Raw genomic sequence first — 22,798 nt, forward strand, 5'->3', positions numbered from 1 at the left:
CCCTCTCTCAGCCCTGGAACCAGCCATTTCTCCAAGGAGCCCTGGTTCCTTTTAGTGGAGAATAGTACAGTGTTTAGAAACCAAGATCTGGATACTGGTGTGCTCAGTATGACTGGGTGTCTACTTCTAAGCCTGTTAGCAAACAGAACTAAGAAATATAAGTAAGTATGTATATCTTAATTCATGTCTATATTTATACACACACACACACACCCATGAACTCCTATAGAAACCTCCATTCTAATTCAATACAAGATTCATTTTAGTCTTCCCTTTCTTTATATTTATTTATTTTCTAGAGAAAGTGCTTTTAAAAAATATATATATATATATTATTGATTTTTTTACAGAGAGGAAGGGAGAGGGACAGAAAGTTAGAAACATCGATGAGAGAGAAACATCGGTCAGCTGCCTCCTGAACACCCCCTACTGGGGATGTGCCTGCAACTAAGGTACATGCCCTTGACCTGAATTGAACCTGGGACCCCTCAGTCCGCAGGCTGATGCTCTATCCACTGAGCCAAACCAGTTAGGGTGAGAAAGTATTTAAAAAAAAATCCTCACCCAAGGATATTTTTCCATTGATTTTTAGAGAAAGTGAAAAATAGAGGGAAAGACAGAGAAAAACATCGATGTGAGAGAAACACATCGATTGGTTGCCTCCTGCAGGTGTCCCAACCAGGGCCCGGGCCAGGGAGGAACCTGCAACTGAGGTACATGCCCTTGAATGGAATTGAATCCAGGACCCTTCGGTCTACAGGCCAAAGCTCTATCCACTGAGCCAACCCAGCTAGGGCCCTTTCTTTATATTTATAACTCTTTTCTCCACCAGCAAGAACTGGCTCCCATTATCCCCAGTATATTTACTTATATGCTCAATTCAACAGCACACAAAAATTATTTCAGGATTGCTAACCCATATCACTGTAGCAAAAACTCTTTCTAACTAGAATTCAATATTCATTAGTTTTAGTTTGTTGGTTTGCTTACTCTCCCTTCAATGTGGTAATGTTATTTATTTGAAATAGAATTAGTTGCTTTTGTTTGTTTGCATTCCATTTTTAGGTGTTCTTTTTCCCCCCCTCCTCTCCTCATCCTCGTTGATTTTTTTTTTTTAAAGAGCAGGAGTGTTCCTTACCTAGGGCTTATGGGGTTTGTGGATGGGCTTCATGAGGTCTGTAAACGTCCTGGAGTTTTAGCAGACTACTGGATATGTGTGCATTTTTTTTTTCAGGGAAAGAATCCATAACTTTCAAAATATTCTCAAATTGGTGTTGAACTTTAAAAGTTTATGGGAGAGGAGAAACCAAGATGGCGGCATAGGTAAACACCTGAAATTGCTGCCTCGCACAACCACTTCAAAACTACAACTAAAAGACAAAACAGACATCATCCAGAACCACAGGAAGGCTGGCTGAGTGGAAATTCTACAATTAGAAGGAAAGAGAAAAGCACACTGACACTGGGAGGAGGTGCAGAAGTAAAGTGCAGAGGTACGGAGGTGCGTGCTCTGAAAGGGCTGGCAACTGAGTACACGGTTGTCTTTCTCAATCCTGAGGGAGACACAAGCTCTCGACTGCTCTGAACTCCAGTTCTGGGCGAGACTCTGGGGACCCAGACCCATACGGGGAGAAACTGGACTGTCTGGCATCGGGTGGAACTTGAGGGCGGCTTTCTCTCAGAGTTGCTTGCAGCGATTACCGAGGGACGCTGAAACCCGGGGGCCTCTTAGGGCAGGGCTGAGGATCAGCCATAGCTGTTTGCTTCGCTTTGTTGATTCCCTGAGACCACACCCCACCCAAGCTTTGTGCAGAGGCTTTTGCATATGAATGGCCTGGCCCTTTACAATCTAAAATTACCTAACAAACTGCAGCTGGGTCAGAGAGACCCAGAACATCCAAAAGAAGGCCCAAGGCCCCACAGCACCTTGCATTGCTTCACCTCCAAACCCCAAACAAAGAAGAGGAATCTGCAGATCTCTCTGTAGCTCCTGCTGGGTGGCCTCAGGCAGAGGCTAAATTAGCATCTCCTTAGAGATCCAAGAGCCAGTGTACCCAGTGGTCAGAGTGGGACCATCCAGATTACAACCCCTCAGATCCATAAGGGACACACTCAGGGGGCAGACTCAGTGAGCACCAAAGCCCCCACTGAAGCAAGTCTTGCCCCATAAGGGTGTCTCCAGCACAGAAGTTCTCCCATCGTAGACACAGCTGATTCTCACAGCAAATTGGCCTGGAGGTCAATTCCTCCCAGTGATACCAACAACAATCAAGGCTTAACTACAACAAGACTGTGCACACAGCCCACAAAGGGGTGCACCAAGAGTGTCCACCTCAGGTAACTGGGGAGACTGAGCCACTGGGCCCTATAGGACACCTAGCACACAAAGCCACACTATCAACACATGGAAGCAGCCAAAATGCAGAGACAAACAGGTCACAAATGAAAGAATGGAGGAAAGCAAATGACTGGATATAGAGTTCAAAACCACGGTTATAAAGTTTTTCAAGAATTTTCTAGAAACTGCTGATAAATTTAGTGAGACCCTCGAGGATATGAAAAAGGACCAACTAGAAATTAAGCATACACTGACTGAAATAAAGAATAATATACAGAGATCCAACAGCAGACTAGAGGATGGCAAGAATCAAGTCAAAGATTTGAAATATGAAGAAGCAAAACACACCCAACCGGAAAAGCAAAAAGCAAAAAGAATCCAAAAATATGAAGATAGTGTAAGGAGCCTCTGGGACAACTTCAAGCGTACCGACATCCGAATTATGGGGGTGCCAGAAGAAGAGAGAGAGCAAGATATTGAAAACCTATTTGAAGAAATAATGACCGAAAACTTCCCCTACCTGGTGAAAGAAATAGACTTACAAGTCCAGGAAGCGCACAGAACCCCAAACAAAAGGAATCCAAAGAGGACCACACCAAGACACATCATAATTAAAATGCCAAGAGCAAAAGACAAAGAGAGAATATTAAAAGCAGCAAGAGAAAAACAGTTAGTTACCTATAAGGGAGTACCCATCGACTGTCAGCTGATTTCTCAACAGAAACTATGCAGGCCAGACGGGAGTGGCAAGAAATATTCAAAGTGATGAATAGCAAGAACCTACAACCAAGATTACTTTACCCAGAAAAGCTATCATTCAGAATTGAAGGTCAGATAAAGAGCTTCACAGATAAAAAAAAGCTAAAGGAGTTCATCACTGCCAAACCAGTATTATATGAAATGCTGAAAGGTATTCTTTAAGAAGAGGAAGAAGAAGAAAAAAGGTAAAGATAAAAATTATGAACAACAAATACAAATCTATCAACAAGTGAATCTAAAAATCAAGTGAATAAAAAATCTGATGAACAGAATAAACTGGTGAATATAATAGAATCAGGGGCATAGAAAGGGATTGGATTGACAATTCTCGGGGGGAAGAGAGTGTGGGGGGTGCGGGAGAGACTGGACAAAAATCATACACCTATGGATGAGGACAGTGGTGGGGGGTGGTAAGGGCAGAGGGTGGGGTGGGAACCAGGTGGAGGGGAGCTATCGGGGGGCGGGGGGTGGGGGAAGAGGAACAACTAATAATCCGAATAATAAAGATTTATTTTTAAAAAAAAGTTTATGGGAGAGAGAAGAGCAGGAATTCAGGGGCCTTCATAGAGGCCTCCCACCAGTGGGCTAGGAAGTTCCATCAGATGGTGAGACTCTCCAGGGCAGACAGGATCTTATTATCTTATAGCTCCACTGCCGAACACACACACACAAATGCCAAGTGAACAGAAACCAAAGGAGAGAAGGGAAACTTGGGAGCAAATCTGCACACTGAAGCAAGCTCAGGATTGCACTTTCTTCCTAAGCCCGCCTCCCCACAAATGACATCATGGCATCAGATGTCTTAGATTCTGGGCCTCCCAGGGAGGCCTGGAACCAAACCTGAGGTGTCTGGGGAAGATACAACCTGGCATTTACCCACAGATATACACAGAAAAATGAACTAGGAGAAAAAAAAATCTCAGTTTGCTGCAGAAACACTGATCCACAGCCCCAATGTACTCCTTGCATGGGTTTCTTTTGGCTGCAAGGTTTCTGTCAAACTGGAGAACTGGAACCATTATACCTGAGTAGGGAAACCATGAGTCATGCAGGGTTTGCCCTCTGCAAGCACCAGCTGAAAGCTTTCCCTGGGTGGGGCGAGAGGCAGGGACCCACCCTGGCATCTGACAAGGATATTTCATTAAAGGGCGGCACCTTTCCTCAAGGAACTTCTGCTCGGAAAGAGGGGCGTAGGCATGTAGATCATGAGGTGAGGGCCTCCTGGTCAAGGACAGTCTCTGCAGAATGCCTCCAACTACAGCACATCCCACTAAGTGCTGGTCAGGAATGCAAAGAAACAGAAGACCTGGTCCCTGCCACATGGCTCAAAGAATATTTAGAAAGTCACGTTCAGGCAAAAGCAAAATCACAGAATACAAACAGAGCCAACACAAGCTGGGTGATCGGTGGACTGGTTAAGTCAGAGGAAGTTCCCCAAAAGAAGGAGTTGATATGGATTTTGAAGAAGAGTTGAGTCTGAAGAAGGGAGAAGAGACCAGTGTTCCATCTGTCAGTGATGACTCAAGGAATGGCAGTGGTATGGAGGATACATGACTGCTGCGGAGAGTGGAGAAGGGAGGTTGCTTCAAAGACCAAACTGGAGGGTGCTGAGGTTGATGCCCATAAAAGACATTGTGCTTCAAGAGGGATAGTGCGATGGGAGTGATGTTTAAGGAAGAGATTGTGTATAAGGCTGAAATGGGGAGTTGCCAAATGCAAGGAGGATGGCAGGGGGGTTACTAAAGTCACCTAGATGGAGAAATTTGCTTGGGCTGGGACCCATGGCCGTGTGATCCTGCTAGCAGCGCAATAAAAGATAAAAATAAGAATTTACATTTTATATGGCTCTGTGGTCTAAGATCACACTTGCATATCTAGAATTCTTACTAGTATAAGCAACAATGAGAATTACTTATAATAATTTACTGAGTGTCTATTATGAGCTAGTCATTGAATTAACTGCTTGGGTGACCTTCACAACCACTGTCTGAGGGAAATATATGGGGAGCTGTATACTTTCTACCGCTGTATATACTGAGTGGCCAGATTATTATGACCATCTGACGTTTGTAGGCAAATTAGCCGTACACTGCATCATATGGGATATGGAAGCCGAAGGCCTGTTCGAACACCTTTGCTGTCTGCAGTTACCAAGATAAAACATCTCCAATTCGCACAGGAACACAAGGATTGGACAGTTAAGCATTGGAAAAAAGTCATGTGGTCCGATGAATCACGTTTCCAGTTGCATCATGCAGATGGCAGAGGGAGAATTTTGCGGAAACAGCATGAAAGCATGCACCCCTCATGCATGAGTACAACCCTTCAAGCTGGTGGGGGCAGTGTTATGGTTTGGAGCATGTTTTGGGCCCTTTAATTCATGTGGAACAACATCTGAATAGCACAACATACTTAAGTATCGTTGCTAATCAAGTTCATCCTATCATGTTGATGGCATATCCCAATGGAGATGGCTTTTTCCAACAAGACAATGCGCCATGCCACGGTGCTCGTATTGTGCAGGAGTGGTTTCAAGAACATGAGGGAGACTTTACCTTGCTTAGGTGGCCCCCACAATCACCAGATCTCAATTCAATTGAGAATTTGTGAGACGAAGTTAGAAGAGCCATCAGGCAGCTGGTTCCACAACCATCAAATCTCACAGAACTGGACAGTGCTGTTCACCAGGCATGGTGTCAGATTCCTCACATCACCTTTCCACATCTCAAAGCCAAGAAGAATTGCTGCAGTATTGAAGGCAAAAGGTGGCCCAACGAAGTACTGATGGGGTGGTCATAATAATCTGGCCACTCAGTGTATAATGTGTTGTAAATCTGCTCAACTGGGAGTCTCACAAAAATCCTGTGTATTAGGTGTGGCAGGAATTATTATCTGCATTTTATAGATGAGAAATCAGATGCTGAGGAAGGTTAAGGCACTGGTAATAGCCACACAGTCACGGACCCTCAGCCAGCTCTTTGAACCCTTATTCTGGACATCCTTACTCTTTACTGTCACTGATTTCATGTACACAGTGTTAATAGAGCCCTGCAATGTAAAACACCGCTTTGACCCCGATCTGCTGACCACTTCAGCCAAACACATCAAATTCCTGGCAGTGGTTTGCCAAAGGTTAGAAATTGAGCTGGTTCAGGGTCACTCAGCTGGGTCTGGTCCACCTGGACAAAGTATCCAAGGAACGGAAGTAGAGGTGAGGGCAAGGGAACCAGCCCTCCCAGTCACCTCCCCACCTTTTTTATAAGACATAAACACTCTCCACTTATCCCGCTCCTGACTCAGAGAGGCTTCAGAATGTGGACGACACATTCGATCTGCATTGCATCAGGTTGCAGGAGACACAGGCAGACAGGGCAGGGAGGTCTCAAGGTCGCCATTATTTCTTCATGCCAGGATTGGGTCTTGGGAGAGTAAACAAAAGGCTGCCTGTTGTTTGGAATTGGAGCAAGCAAGGAGGAGATCCCCGGGGGGCACTTTCCTAGGCCTTGTCCAGCACATACTCCTGCCAGCTACTCAAAATCCACTCCCCACCCACCCACAGCCTCGCAAGCACCAAGTTCTTCCGTTTGTGGTATTCTTCCCTTTCCCCCCTCAAATCCTTTATTTTCCAGGACCATGAGCTGCTTGTTTCAAATTTAATGACCCACACAATTCCATGGATAATTGCGAACCAAGATGGTTCTTGCTGGTCACACCTTTGGAACATATGAACTTAAGGTATATGTTGTATTTGGCTAAATCCTGAGATCTCTGCTTTAACTTCTACCTGGCTCACCTGCTTCTAAGACTGCTTTCCACAAATCGCAGAGATAGGTACAATGAAGCGCTGGGTATGAGGGAGGGGGAGTAAGTACAAACCCCACACAAGGCACCAGGGAGGGCTTGGGAGAGGCCCCATGTGCAGGAGCTAGAAGATAGCCGAGGTCTAGGTGGGAAGCAAATGGGCTGCTTCTTGGCTTCAGGCGGAGATCAGGCACTGCATCTGTTCTTATCAAGCTAATGGCTTGACAGGTTTTTCATCTGAGAACAAGACGTCAAAACAGGCCCTGACTGGTGTGGCTCAGTTGGTTGGAGCATCATCATAGCACCAAGAGGTCTCAGGTTCCATTCCCAGTCAGGTCCCTCCCATCCCCACGCCACCCTCTTAACCCAACACTGCCCTCCTCTCCTACTTTGACTCAAGCCACAGTTCGGTGGTGCAGGGACCATAGGCAGGTTGTAGGAAGGAAAGAAGCCAACAACACCCAGAGGGCCATTTACAGTCCCTGGCAGCACGGAAGCACAACACAGCATCGGCACCACTACCTCTCTTCCAGTTGCCACCTAGCATCCAGCTCATGCGGTGGGTGGTGCCCGGATCACCCTCTAATAGCAAGAGTGGCTCAACCTCGCCCGTGTTGCCAGGGACACTTGCCTCTCTCCCTCCTGGCCTCTCACCTGGAGCCCTGCACTGGCCACATGTGCTTCTGTCTCAATAGGCCCACTTGAGGGAAAGAATCCAACCCACCAACCTGAGGACATCTGCCCCTCCGAGGGCCTCAGGCTTCTCCCAGCACCGTGAGGATGGAGACCCAGGGAAAGACCCACTTTTGGGTTCCTCACACTAGGCAGAGGCTACCCAGAAGGAGGGGGCGTGAGGGCAGGACGAAAGGAGTATGTGAGGGGCCAAGTGCTTCAGAGCTCATCACTCAGACAAACACAGGGATCAGAGGGGGAAGAAATGTTCAACGCAGCTGGGACAGTGGTCAGCAAACTCATTAGTCAACAGAGCGGCAAATCGCGGCGTGAGCCGCAGTTTGCCGACCACTGAGCTGGGAGATCCGCTTTGTGTCCCAGTCCACCTCTTATATCTGTGTGGTCTGACACTAGTGTTTTTTTCCCACTTGAGAGCTATTAAAATAAATACTTAGGGAAGTCACTTCCTTTGTCAAATGGAGATAATAAAATAGTACCCACTGAAAGCACTTCTTACAAAATGGTCATAACATTAAATAACAAATATGTAAAAGCATCTCAGAAACTCTGAAGTATCTATAAACAGAGATAGGTTACATGTATATTTTTTTCGGATTAAACAAGGAAAAATGACTCATTATGGAAAATATCATGAATATAATCAATATATAAACAGTATAAAGGAGAAAGTAAAAACCACCTATGATGCTACTACTCATGGTTAGTCACTGCTACCATTTGTATATCCCTTTCAATCTCTTATCCATAGCACAAGTATGCAAATATATATTACATACACGTATGCCCCATCACCATGAGACTAGATTGTATGAACTGTACCCCCAGGATTTCTTAGGATTTTTATCATTGATTTCATCAGAGTAGTCATCTCAACCTACACTGGAACTTTATCATTGGTCTAAGTAAAAAGTTTCAGAAACATACTGTTAACATTCCTCAGTCCTTTAGTTTAATAAATAAGCAGTTATCTCCACATGGTAGAAAAAACCATTACACTAGGAATCAGGAGATCTGAGCTCTTTCCCTGTGTCTGCCAATTAAGAGCGCTGTATAATCTGGCAAGAAGCCTCTGTGTCTCTGTTTTCCCATCTGTGAAATGAGAGTGATAGTCTATGCCTTGAGGGGCAGATGATATCACATAGGGGAAAGAGCTTAGAAAATGCACAAGTCAGCCCCTGATGGGAATGATTGTACCCATCTCCACAGGTAACTATAGTCCGTGTCTGTTAATCCTGATCCCATTTAGCAAGTCCTAACAAGGAAAGGCAAAGGCTACCCTGAAAGAGTCTGCTCATTTCTAAGATGCTAATGTACCATTCCCTTCGCCTCCAGCACTTTTTAATGAGTCATTCCCATCTAAACCAGAGTTAAAGCAAGTTCCAAAGTGGTTGACTATTACCCCAAGAGATGAGGAATACTGGTTCACCTCCCAGTTCCAGAGTCTTATCCTTGGAGTCAGCCACGGTCTCCTTGAGATCATCAAATCCTGGTTTCCCAACATGACTCTGTGACAACTGCAGCTGGGCTTGTTAAACATGAACGCTCTCGGCCCCCAGCCCAGAGCCAAAGTCGTTGGCGATGGGGCTTAGGGACCTGCATGATTAACTGCTCCCTGCACGCGATTCTGATGCACTCATTGTCTAAAAACTGATCCAGTCCAAACTCTCATTTTACAGATAGAAAAACTGAGGCCCAAATTACAATGCCATGAGTGGCTGAGTCAGGGCCACAGGACCAGAACTCAAATTTATTTCTCAATCTTTCTCTGCTTCTTTCTTTCTTCCTTCTCTCCCTTCCCTCCTTCCTTCTTCCATTTTTCTCTTTATTTCAAAAACATAGATTTTTTTCCCCCTAACCACATACAGTTCACCAGGCAGTTCTGCTCCATGTGGTAACAATTCAGATTTCCTGTTTGCATTTAAATAACATTATATATTTTTTCTTTTAAAGCCATAATTCTTTTATAAATCAGTAACAAGAAAAGATGGTTTGGAACATAGCAGTGTGTAGCCATAACATCCACCTGCCAGTGGAAGCTAAGACCTGGGAAGAGGACAACAGGGAGGGTGGAAGTGAATGGAAAGCAGTGTTACTAATTTATTCATCAAACTGTCAGCAAACAGCCAGCAGGTGGCTGGTGCTGGGAATTCAACAGCACCTAAGCCAGAATCCCTGCCTTTGTTCGGTCAGCTCACGTCACAGCGTCTCTCTGACTGAAAAATGGAACCGATGAGCGAGTGAGCAAGGGCGTGCTTGGGCAAAAGGAGTCAGGGGCAGCAGCGAGCGATGAGGACACAGCCCCGGCCCAGCTTTGTCCTCTCCCGTGACCAGTCCCCTTGGCTTTCTTCTTCTTGGAGGGGGAAGAATCTGTGGTCCAAGGGTCAGATACAGTGTTTTTACTCCCAGGCTGGCCACATGCTTGGTTCAAGACCAGGTCCGGGATGGGGGTTGGGGAGGAAGGATGCTTCCAAAGCACCAGTGCTCCGTGTGCTGGGGACAGACACCGAGAGGCAATGAGCTGCGCTCCCTGACAGACCACAGACTTAGCTGACCATGCAGAGCCAATAAACATCATCTCCCTGGACTTTAATAGGTCCCCACCTATTTTGAATGGGTCCCCACTTAAGCAGTCCTTGAGAAACTTGGGAAATATGGCTGAGTATGAAAGTTTTAGTAAGCAGGATGTTGGAGACATTAGTGGTACCATTCAGCTCCTCCCCCAAAATCATTTTTGGCATGAATTTGCTTTGCCCTAGGTGATTTCCAACCATTCTTGTCTTCTTCCTCATCTGTCTCCTAATCGCAGTGACCCTTTAAAATCATAGAACATCCTCCAAAGGGACTTGTGCAGCTTTGAGCAGGGCTGTCAACTGGGACTTACATAAAATCTGGGGTCAAGGGAGACATAAAGTGATTTCTGCAAAGGCCACTTTATGTTCCAACCTAAATGTTATAAACACACTAGTAAAACCATTCTTAACTACATGCCAACTGATTATCTGAAAAAATGAAACTGCCTTATGAAAATAAACTCTCTTCCACAGGCAGTTCATTGTACCCCTCCAGTGCGGTCCAGGCAGAGGGGGAAGCATGGCGAAGGCAGATGGAGGAGCAGAAACTGCCCAGTGGGCTCAGAGTGGGAAAAGTCCTGTGGCTGCAGCACAGGGACGTGAGGCAGCTGAGGCTGAGGACACTGCTCAGGGGTTCTGTCTCCGTCCTCAGACAGTCACCTCGGAAACCCACCGCTCCCCACCTGTAAGAGGCAGAAGACAGAAAAGAGAAAACCATAGCTGTTGATATTTACTGTGTACTTCCTAACTGCTAAGGGAGTTCCTTACATTCATTCTCTCACTGCATTTCCACAATGATTACACAGGGAAGGCATTATTCCCTGCTTCACAGATGAGCTAGCTAAGGTGGGATTTAAACTCACCCCACCACACACACACCCAGGGATATAAAGTACAGCATAGGGATTACAGTCAATAATCCTATATAATGAAGAGGTAATATACAAATTGACCATCATGCCCTTGCATAAAATGGCCACCCCCATGTGGTCACAAGATGGCCACCCCCATGTGGTCACAAGATGGCCGGCAGGGGAGGGCAGTTGTGGGCAATCAAGCCAGCAGGGGAGGGCAGTTAGGGGCCACCAGGGGAGGGTAGTTGGGGGTGACCAGGCCTGCAGGGAAGGGCAGTTGGGGGTGACCGGGCCAGCAGGGGAGGGCAGTTGGGGGCAATCGGGCCGGCAGGGGAGCAGTTAGGCGTCGATCAGGCTGGCTGGGGAGTGGTTAGGGGTGATCAGGCTGGCGGGCAGAAGCAGTTAGGGGCAATCAGGCAGGCAGGCAGGCGAGCGGTTGGGAACCAGCAGTCCCGGATTCTGAGAGGTATGTCCGACTGTCGGCCCGATCCCCGGGCAGTCGGACATCCCCCAAGGGTCCCAGATTGGAGAGGGTGCAGGCTGGGCTGAGGGGACCCTCCCCCCCCCCCCAGTGCACGATCTTCATGCACCAGGCCTCTAGTTCTCTAATAACTAACTACGTATGGTGTTAGGTGGGTGCTAGACTTATTGGTGGGTGCACCTTGTAAGTTTTATATAAATGTCTAACCACTATGCTGTACACCTGAAACTAATAGTAAATGTCAACTACAATTACAAATTATTTTTAAAATAAATAAACTCAGACTTGCCCAAACTCCAAAGCCTATATCTTTAAAAAACACACACATCATAGAGAGAAGGTGAATATAAGTATCTGTGCCTGTGAAGACAAGAGCATGGCTCATGGTTTCCCATGTATATTCATCTATCTTTGTCTTTGAAAATCATTTATTTTTAAAAAACATACAAGCACCCTAGCCGGTTTGGCTCAGTAGATAGAGTATTGGCCCAGGGACTGAAGGATTTTGGGATCAATTCCAGTCAAGGGCACATACCCCAGTGGGGGGCCCGGTCCCCGGCCCTGTTAGGGGCGTGTGCTGCAATCAATGTGTCTCTCTCACATTGATATTTCTCTCTCTCTGTCTCTCCCCGTCCTTTCCACTCTCTCTAAAAATCAATGGGAAAATATCCTCAGGTGAAGATTAACAACAACAAAAGTAAAAAACATACAAGCCATACATATTTAATACATTCTTATAAAAGTCAAACAATTCAGAATGAATGGAATGAAAAGTAAGACTTCTCCTTGACATTCCCTATATTCAAAAATATAGATGTAACAAAAGCATATTGGAGAAAAAATTTAAAGAGAAAATAAACAATTATCCCTCCACCTCAATGACACAATTCGGAGTAAGTTAGAATATTACTTTTCAGTCTGGTTTTGTCTGCACTTGGGGTGTTTGTTGTGTGATATACACTGGATGTATTTCGCAGCCTGCTTTCCTCTAATAAAGTCAGGGGCATTTTCTATGTCATCTGCCTGGTCTTCTTATCCCTCGGAGTTAATGGCTGGGTGACAGTTGAGTCAGAGCCATAGTTTGCTTAACCATCCCCTGACTGCTGAGCATTTAGATTGTTTCTAATTATTTGCTGCGATTAAGATCTCCAAGCATTTTTTTCCTTTCTATGGTTTGGATTATTTCCCTAGCATTCCCAGAAGTTGAATTACTGGGTCAAAGGGTGTGAACATTCATAAGGCTCTTGATCCATAGTGCCAAATTGTTTTCCAAAAGGACTGAACTGGTTTTCTCCATTTGGAAGTTTGCTACTTTCCCTGTGTGAGTAGTTCTGGGGAAAGACTTTGTTTAAGGCTTCTTACTCTGTTTCACTGAAATCGCCACATTATACTTTAATTTTGCTGTTTCCTACAGCCCCTTTCGAAGTCTGTTGACAATGTTTGACCATTTGATTACTGGGTGGAAGATTTATTCTGGTCTCCCTGTCTCCAGGCTCTTCCTGCCTTCAGTCTGTTTTGCACACTTCAGCCAGATTAATTCTTTTGCAAACATCACTTGCCTTCTGTCACTGCCTTGCTCAGTAACTTGAATGGACTTTTTATTTCCTCCAGGATCAAGTCCAAACTCTTCTACTGGGCCTTGAAGACCCTCCATAATCAGGTCCTACCCCCCTTCCCAATTCCTGCCACCCTCAGCAAGAACCCTCAGTCACTTTCCTTCTAGTCCCCAAATAACTCTCCATGCGCTTTCCCCTTTTGATAATGTTTTCTCCCACCTGGAATACTCCCACCTTTTTTCTATCTAGTCCAAATCCTCCACTTTCAGGGTGGTTCAGTCCCACCCACTCAGTTGAGAATTCTGAAAGAAGAGCCATAGAGGGAATGTAGTAGGAATGCCATGCATGCCAGCAGGGGCCAGGGAAGACAAGGCACCCCCACATTAAATGTGCCAATGGGTTGGCAGCAGATATTAGAACCAAGGCAAAATTCTTTGTACATGTAGGCTGTTTCTAATGGCCTAAAGAGGGGATCTGTGAGAGAGCAGGATTGTGAGCTAGGGCTAATAAAATAATGATGACAATAATAATAATTATAGTATATTAGTTAGGATTAGCTTCACTTTGAGAAACTAAGACCTGAAAAATAATGGTTTAATATGAGAACAATTAATTTATATTTTACGAAAAGAAATCTTCAGAAAAAAAAAAAAATCTTCAGGAAGTCCAGACCTACAATGGCAGCTCCTGCTCATCAAGGACCCAAGATCTTTAATTTAGCTCTTTGTAATGCCATCACCAGGGTGTGGCCCCCACATGCTCCAAAAAAGCAGTTGGGGCACCAGCCATCACATTTGGAGTCCAGACCAATAACAGGCAGAAGGGTGAAGAGAGTATCTCCTCTATTTTTTTTTTTAATATATTTTATTGATATTTCACAGAGAGGAAGGGAGAGGGATAGAGAGCTAGAAACATCGATGAGAGAGAAACATCGATCAGCTGCCTCCTGCACACCTCCCACTGAGGATGTGCCTGCAACCAAGGTACATGCCCTTGACCGGAATCGAACCCGGGACCTTTCAGTCCGCAGGCCGACGCTCTATCCACTGAGCCAAACCGGTTTCGGCTATTTTTTTTTTTAAGAATAAGTTTTATTGATTTTTAGAGAGAGAGGAAAGGAGGGGGGGGGGCGGAGAGAAACAGTGATGTGAGAGCAAAACATGGATCGGCTGCCTCCTGCACATCCTTGCCCAGGATGGAGCCTGAAATCTGGGCATGTGCCCTGACCAGAAATCAAACCGGCAACCTTTAAATGCATGGGACGATGCCCAACCAACTGAGCCACACTGGCCAGGACAAGAGTGTTTCCTCTATTTAGGAAGACTTCCTGGAAGTCCCAGGCAATGCTTGTGCTCAGGATTCATTGGCTTAGTCTCAGGGTTTCAAGGAAGTCTGTAGGCTCAGATAAAAATCAGGGTTTGTCACTAAAGAAAGAGGGGAATAGATTTCCAGGCACAAAGCTAGCAGTCTGTGCCACTATTTGTTGAGGTACTGTAATCAGTTTACATATATTATCTCTTTTAATTTTTATACCAATTCAACAAGCAAATACATCCTAGAAAGGAGAGTAAAACCTGGACTGTGTCTGAGTCCAGAGCCTCAGCTCTTTTAAAATTTTTTTATTTTTAGGCTTCATGGAGACTTAATGATATAAAAATCACAAAATAATTGGAAAATATCTTTTTTTCCCTTGATCAAACACACACACACACACACACACACACACACACACACACACACACACAATCTTATAGTTTCGGAAATTGCATCTCATCATTGGAGTCTATCCTTTAGAATGTATTTACTTATATATTTTTGGCATATGGTAGGTCTTATTTGTGAAGAATATGTAAGATTTTATAGGTTGTAAAATACAGGCAGTTCTCAATAAATAATATTAAAATGATGTTTGAAAGGGAAAAATAATTTTTTTGAGAACATTCAATATAAACCGTTTTCACAAATGAGAGGTTTACTGAAATAATTGTGAATGTGAAAAAGGGTAAAAAAGATGAAATTCTTCCTCCTTCAATTTTTATTGTGTTTCGGATTATTACTCCAGTTTTCCTGTAAAACAAATGAATGGAAAAATTGCCACATAGAGAGGCTGGGCAGGTTTGCTAATGCTAATTTTGTGACCAATTTGTAACTATGAAGCTAGGAAGCATGAACTCTTGGTGGAGTTGGTTGGAGAGGCAGGGTGAGGGTGAGACAGGATGGGGGTGTGGGTGCGTGGAGAGCATATTTGATTACAAAAGGAAAGCTGTTCGGAAAAAGAATTTCAGACAGTTAGAGATTGCAGACAGAGAAGGAAGAGAGGGACTAGGTTAAAAAGTACAGTGGGCATGGAATGGGGGTGATGGGGAGGCCAGCTGGAATTAAAGTATTTGTAGATAAGGCAGTCTCAGATTTACCTTACTGGCTACCTTTTGCTCCTCTCAAACTCCCAAGGTGAATTATACCCAAGCACTGTAGCTAAAGAATGGTCAGGCCTAGTAACTGCCAACATCTCGCCGTGTGCCCTGCCTTCTGTGGCTGTGTGAACCTGACTTGTCTGCTGCAGTAAAGCAGTCTTGCATTCTGCAGGAGTGACTAAGGCTGGGTGTTGCTGAGGAACAGAGCCAGGGAAAACGACAGGGAAAGGCTAGTGCCTGGAATGTAAACAGCTTGAGGGCCAGGAACAAGTTTCATTCCATGCTATATCCCCATGCAAAATACAGTGCTTGGTTCATGGTTTCCCGCACTCTTACCCACTGAAGTTTTCATTAAATGAATGAATGGATGGATGAATGAATGAATGAGGCCACAAGCTAAGAAGGATCCATAAGCACCTTCCTGCTGGCCTTTAAGACGACCCATTGGGAATGTTACAAAACATTCTGTGGGAAGCAAATCCTGCCTATTTCATCACATGGCCAACTGCACGGTGAAGCCAGGCTGGTTATGACAATGTGATCTCTGGTGTGAGGTTCAGAGCCTTAAATGGCAGAGACTGAGAAATCATTGAGATTGGATAAGGGAAGGACTTTGTTCTTTCTCTGTCTCTTTTTGCCTTCTTCCATATAATTTTTGACCCCTTACTAAGTCTCAGGCATGCTATCCATGCATGATCTCATTTAACCTGATATTTCAGGGAGGGAGACATTAACATCTCTAATCTCCAGATGAAGAAACTAGAACTTGAAGAGGTTAAGTAACCCATTCAGGGTATAATAGCTAAACAGGAAAGCAAGATGCCAATCCAACTCCCCCTTATCTTCACCACTCTACTCCCTGCCTCTACCTGCTTCACACTGTCCCCATGTTCTTACTCACTTACTCAACATGGTCACAAAACATATTTTATCTCTCTAACATTTTATTATGAGATTGGGGCCCAGTGCATGAAATTCGTGCACGGGTGGGGTCCCTAGGCCTGGCCGGCAATCAGGGCTGATCGGGGCCAGGCTGATCAGGGCCAGGCCAGAGAGGAGGTGATGGTTGCTGGGCTGGGCATGGAAGGAATGGATGGTGGACGCTGACACTGCCATCGTCAGCACCCTGCCACCACGCGGTTCCCCGCCTTCCCCCCTCCTCCTTCCCTCGCTGCCATGCCACCACAGCAGCAGGCGGATGGTGGGCCAATCGGGGTCTGCTGGCCAGGGGGAGGGACAGGACATGGGAGGTTGGCCACTGGCCCCAAGGAGAGAGCTGGCCCTCGGCCCCCCTGGGAAAGGGGCTGAGTCTACCACCACCCACCTCCAGTTCCCCGTCCCAGCCCAGAGGCCAGCCCCAATCAGGCGATCAGGACCTGCCAGCTGGGGGGAGGGACCATGGGAGGTTGGGTGTGGAGTGCACTGACCACCAGGGGGAAGCTCCTGCATTGAGCATCTGCCCCCTGATGGTCAGTGCGTGTCATAGCGACCAGTCGTTCAGGTCGTTCTGGTTGCTTAGGCTTTTATATATATACTAGTGACCGGTGCACAAAATTCGTGCACATTAAAAGGGGATTAATTAGAGAAAATAATTTAATATTGCTATTTGCCCTTTCTCTATAATAGAAGTGTCAGAGATGAAAGAAAATTAGTAAAATGTATATGAAAACCTTCTTCCTGTCAGAGTCTGGGGCTCACCATGGGACCCAGAGTCAACTCCCCACCCACCCACATGCACCTCAAAATCACGTGAGACCCAGATCCGGCCGCCCCCTCACCCCCATTGGGCTAGATCCAGACCCGGCCAGTCCCACCCTTGTCAAGCCCTGCCAGGCAGGGGGCATAGCCTCAGGTCCCCTGGCCTGGCACTAGGATGGGGGGCATGGCCTGAGGTCCCCCAGCCCAGACCGGGGCCAGGGGCGTGCCTTTAGGTCCTCCGTCAAGCCCCGCCAGGTGGGGGACACGGCCTGAGATCCCCTGTCAAGCCCCGCTGGGTGGGGGGCATGGCCTGAGATCCCTTGTCAAGCCCCATCAGGCAGGGGAGCACAGCCTCAGGTCCCCCGTCAAGCCCCACCAGCAGGGGGGCACAACCTCGGGTCCCCTGTTAAGCCCTGCCAGGTGGGGGAGGGCATAGCCTCAGGTCCCTGCTGATTGCTCGTTAAGGCTCCTTATGTGAACTTGGCCTCAGCTGTGAATACAGCCATCTTTTGTGATGGAGTGATGATCAATTAGCATATTCCCTCTTTATTAGATAGGATAGATATTTTCAGAAGAACGTAAGTTTTCACCAAAACAGTACAAACTATCTCCATATATCTATCCTTCATCTCCATGCCCCAAATTTTGGCCTTTTACTGAAAGGAGTTAATACTGGTTAGATTTCCTGACTATATTTTTATAGTCCCTTGGACTTAAATTTTCATTTGTACTTTGGGAACCATAGACCCCTACTGAGGGCAAGGAGAAGAAGTGATGTGGCAGCTGGCCGGTGGGCACAGGCTCCACTGACCATGTGGGAGTCCTGTGTCCCTGGAACAGATGTGCTGACTCCCAGCATTCCTGCGGAGGACAAGAGGGTCATCCAGTGACTGTCCTAATGAGGAGGCTTCTGAGGAATGTCCCAGACACCAGACTTGAGAAATTCATTAGCTACAAAAGATGTCTAAACAAGGGAAACACTAGCAATGACAGCCCCTCAGAATAATTCCACTTCTTACTCCCTGGAGCTGTCAGTTCAGAACAGAAAGACTTACTGTGAACCTACTATGCTTAGGGACTGAATTGAGTATGGGGGCACATGGTAAGATTGTCAATGATGCTGCTTCTACCAAAGAAAAACCAAGATGGCTGACTAGAAAAGATAAGGGAGGCATGGTAGGAATTTCCCCACTAGTAGCCAGATCAGGAACCTCAGTTGGGGAAAAACTCACAATTATTTTGGAAACAAAATTAGGAGGCTGGGAGGTGGCTGGAAAGAGGCAGGACAAGATGGGACAAGTTCTTATGTAAAAACAAGGCAATCCAGCTCTGTTTCCTGCCTAATGCTGGTGGTCTTTGGAAGTGGGGCAGCTCAGGGGGAAGGGATCCCTGTTAGGTGTGGCCAGAGAAGCAGAGGGCCAGAACACTGACATGCTAAAAGTGGGGCCTACCCACAACACAGGTGGAGCCTCAGTTCAGCCTCCATGCAAATCTACAGACTGTAAAAAGAAGAGGGAATTTGTCTAATGCTTCTGGGACACTATTTCCAGACAGAGGAGAGGAGAGCCTTGGAGAAGGAAGAGTCTCTCTCCACTTCCTCCCCCCATCCCTGAAAGGTTCATTGATTATATACCTAAGCCTTCCTGGTCCTTTTAACTTGCATGTTCTCTGTGCCTCTCTCATGACCAGTTTCATCCTACAGACTTTCACTGACACCCCCCCCCCCCCCGCCCCCTGCCCAAACCCCAGTGGGGACCTGCTGAGGCTCTCAAGTTGGACAGATCTGGTTTTAAGTCTAACTCTGTTAACACTAACCAACTGGGTGGCCACTTAACCTCTCTGAGCCTCTCAGTTCCTCGATTTTACTGTAAGGTGGAGGTAATACCCCTTTCATGAACCTAATGAGAAGATTGAAGGAGATTGTGCATGTAAAGAGCCCAGCATGGCTCCAGACAAGCAATCCCACACCTGCCTGCCTTTGATCTGACAAAGCTGGTGACCAACATGCTGCTCTCTGCTGGTCCATTTTTTCCAGGTTTTGGTGGAAACAGACCAAGGAGTCTGAATCTGGGTTTGACTCCTGGTTCCATCACTTAACAGCCAGCTGTGTGATCTTGGACAAGTCACTGAACCTCTCTGAGCCGCAGCTTCCCCCTTGCAAAATGGAAATAGTACCTGCCTTGAATGAGATGATGTAGGGAAGTGCTTTGTAAATGTTGAAGCACTTTATGCGAGTCAGCTGCTGTTTTGCTGCCCTTCCCACCTCCCTCCACAATTCCCCTCCCCCCCTTAATTCCCACCCCCTCCAAAAGCCCAACTTGGGTAGAAATAACACTGGACAGGGAGTTAGGAGCTTTGAGGCTGGGTTCCGGCCCCATCACTGATTTTGGTCCTTTGGTAAATCACAGTCCTCGCAGGGCCTCAGTTTCCTCACATGTAAACTAAAGTGTCTGAACAAGATCGCTTTCATGGCCTCTCCTACTGCGAGATTCCTCACATTTGCTGTGGGGTCAGGAGTTTATTTTCTGACAGGAATACATTTGGGCTTCAAGGATGTCACTGCTTCTGGGCACAGGTCTGCTCTCACTGCATTCTTCTATTAATATGGCCGGGATCATGCCCTTCAGGCTCATGTGTGAATCTGAGGGTGTCTCCAGTGCTCAGTTTAGGTAATTAATCTTTTTGACCCCTAGCAGGGGAAATGTCTCTAGTTGGGGGGAAATGAAGTTGTCAAACATAGTCCTTAAGGAGAGGAAGATTTATAGGGGATCACATACAAAAGCACAGGAATTAAACAAACAAACAGGGAAAGAGCACTTAAAAGCTCAGACCAAACAATGTATACCGCACGCTATGCTCAGGCAGGTCAACCAGCGGCCCGAGGTCTCCCCAAGCACCACCCAGGCATAACAGCCCGGACAATTGTTCATCTTCCAAGAAGCCCTTCCCAGAAACCATAGGGTTGCAGGAAGGTAAAGCCAATGACTTCATCGAGGGGAAGAAACAGCCGCGGTCAGTACAGTCCTTCATGACCATTTTGTTGTTTAAAACTTGCCTTTGTGTAGTCCCAGCTTCGGGCCCCGCTCTCTTTCCGACCCTGCCCCATGGTGCCCTGTTCCCTGACTCCCCGCCCAGTCACCCTGCTCCTCCTGTGCTCCTCCAGCTTGGCCCCCCATCCTGGTCCTCTTTCGGCTAAGGGCTCCATAAAATACAGGGTGTCCAGTTACAGTCAAATTTCAGGTAAACTGCAAAACTTTGATTAGTATAAGTATGTCCCACGTGATATTTAGGATATACTAAAAAGTATTGGTTTAATTGAAGTTTAAATTTAAGTGAACATTCTGTATTTTTACTTGCAAAATCTGGCAACCTACTTTAAATATATTTTTACTTGCTGTTATTTCTGTCCAGAATACACCACCCCCACATCTTCTCTTAGCCAGTTCCTTATCATTCAGGCTCCACTCAAATATCTCTTCCTTACAGAGATGCTCTCTGACCCTCCCTCACCCCAATTTAAAGCCGTTACCCTGTCCCCAGAGTAACTCTCTAGCATATTCCCTTGGATTACTTTTTTTACTCTGAAATAAGTTTGCTTCTGAGTTTGGTTTTCTTGCTTAATGTCTGTTTCCTCCTGCTAAGATGGTAGACATTGCTCTCTTTTCCCCTAATCACTCTTCATCACTTGAATATACTTGGCGTATACCAAGCATTAAATAAATATTTGTTGAAAGGACAAATGAGTGGAATGTATGCTTTAGAATAGTGTCTGACAAAATGTAACAAAAACTCTAGAGATTTTTTTAAATTTCATTAAAATCCAGATTCTGATTTGGTAGGTTGGGCACGGGCCTAAGATTGTGCATTTCTAACAAGCTCTAAGTGATGCTGACGCTGTGGGCCATGGACCACACTTTCAGAGGCAATAGAGTTCCCTGTAATGATAGAAATGTTCTATATCTGCACTGTCCAACATAGCAGCCATTAGCCACATGTGGTTTTTGAGTAACTGAAATGTGGCTAGTGTGACTGGGGAATTAAATTTTAAATTTTATTTAATTCTAATTAATCTACATTTAAATAGTTACATGTGGCTAGTGGCAACTATATTGGATGACACAGCTCTGGGGAAATGGTTCTTATACTGGCTGCACATCAGAATCACCAGAAGCACATTTAAAAATACAGATGCCCAAGACCCACTCCACACCAATTAAGTCAGAATCCCTTGATTTAGGTCTTGGAGCATTGTTATTGCTTTTTGTTTTGTTTTTAAGTTTCCCAGGTTATTCCAAAGCACATCCATAGATGAGGACCTTGTCTTCGAGTCTGCAGAGCAGTCATGCTTTCCTTTGCTCATTCAATCCTTACCACAGCCTGGACAGCACATCAGACAAGTGTGACTAAATGTCACCAGTCCCATTTTACTGGAAGTAAAGGGGAGTTCTGGGAGGTGAAGGGATTCGCCCAAGGTTATATAGCTAGTAATTGATGGAGCAGGAACCCACATGCCCTTTTGCTTCCACATCCATTCTCTGCCTCAGATTCTTTGTGAGAAAGAGGCAAATGTTTATCCATCACTTACTTTTGTGAAAAGAGGCAAATATCTTTCCTCCAATCAGACAATTGGGCATGTCTATCCTCTCTCTGTAGCTGCCACCAACCACTGTTGGCCTCTAATGCTCCCCTTTTCAGGGCCTTGTCTGGCCACATCATTCCCTAGGGAGGTGAGCCAGTTAAAATCCTCACCCTGTTTTCATCAGTGATCAATAAAAGAATGGGTCTTTCTCCATCTAAAAAGAAGGAGATCCAAGTTTGAGTGGAAGAAGCACCACTCGCAGAGTGGAACAGACCCGCTCCTTCCTGCTGCGTCTGCCCACAGGGCACAGGCGAGGGGTCTTCGGAAGACAAGTCAAATTGGGTGACTAGGAAGGGTCTCCGGAAGAGTTTACAAACCTTGGCAGCGTTTCCCTTGGCAGAGTAGGGATACCACTGGTGAGGGCCACACAGCGAGGATGATTTTAGGTGGTCCATGGGAAAACTTTAAAAATGTTTAATACCTATGTATTTATCTTAATGTATATTAAGAAAAGTGCAGCTCATTAAATCTGTAATTTTATAGGTATTTCTGATATAAAGTTCCTGGCAAATTAATTTATTTGAGAAAAAAAGAAGTACATTTAAAGTAAAATGTTAAGGCAATAATAGTACAAGTGGAACTTGGATATGGCCAATATGGTGACGATGGCCTGGGTGTACCCTGAGGGTGCAGTGGGGGGGTGGACACGTACTTTGTGAGAAGGTGGTGATGGAAGGGAAGGTATTCATGCAAACATTCTTGTCAGCAGCTGTCTTTCAATAATAAAGAATTACTGTTGCTGAGGAGAAATCCATTGTCTTGGAATAATGGCCAGGAATGAAAACAGCACAGCCTCCAGCTTCCTGGGCCTGCAGTGAGGTCCAGCTGAGGGAAGAACTAGCCGCTTCACCAGCCCCTTCAAGCCCCAATAGGCCCGTATGAGACCTCACTCAGCCCAACACCTGAGCCCTGCTGCAGGCACATTGCAAGAACTGTGCTCATCCGAGTCCGGTGTCCAAGGACAGGTCCCAGTGGAGGCCCCAGAGCCTGGTCCC

The sequence above is a fragment of the Plecotus auritus genome (assembly GCF_963455305.1).
Source record: "Plecotus auritus genome assembly, chromosome: 9".
NCBI classification, from domain to species: domain Eukaryota; kingdom Metazoa; phylum Chordata; class Mammalia; order Chiroptera; family Vespertilionidae; genus Plecotus; species Plecotus auritus.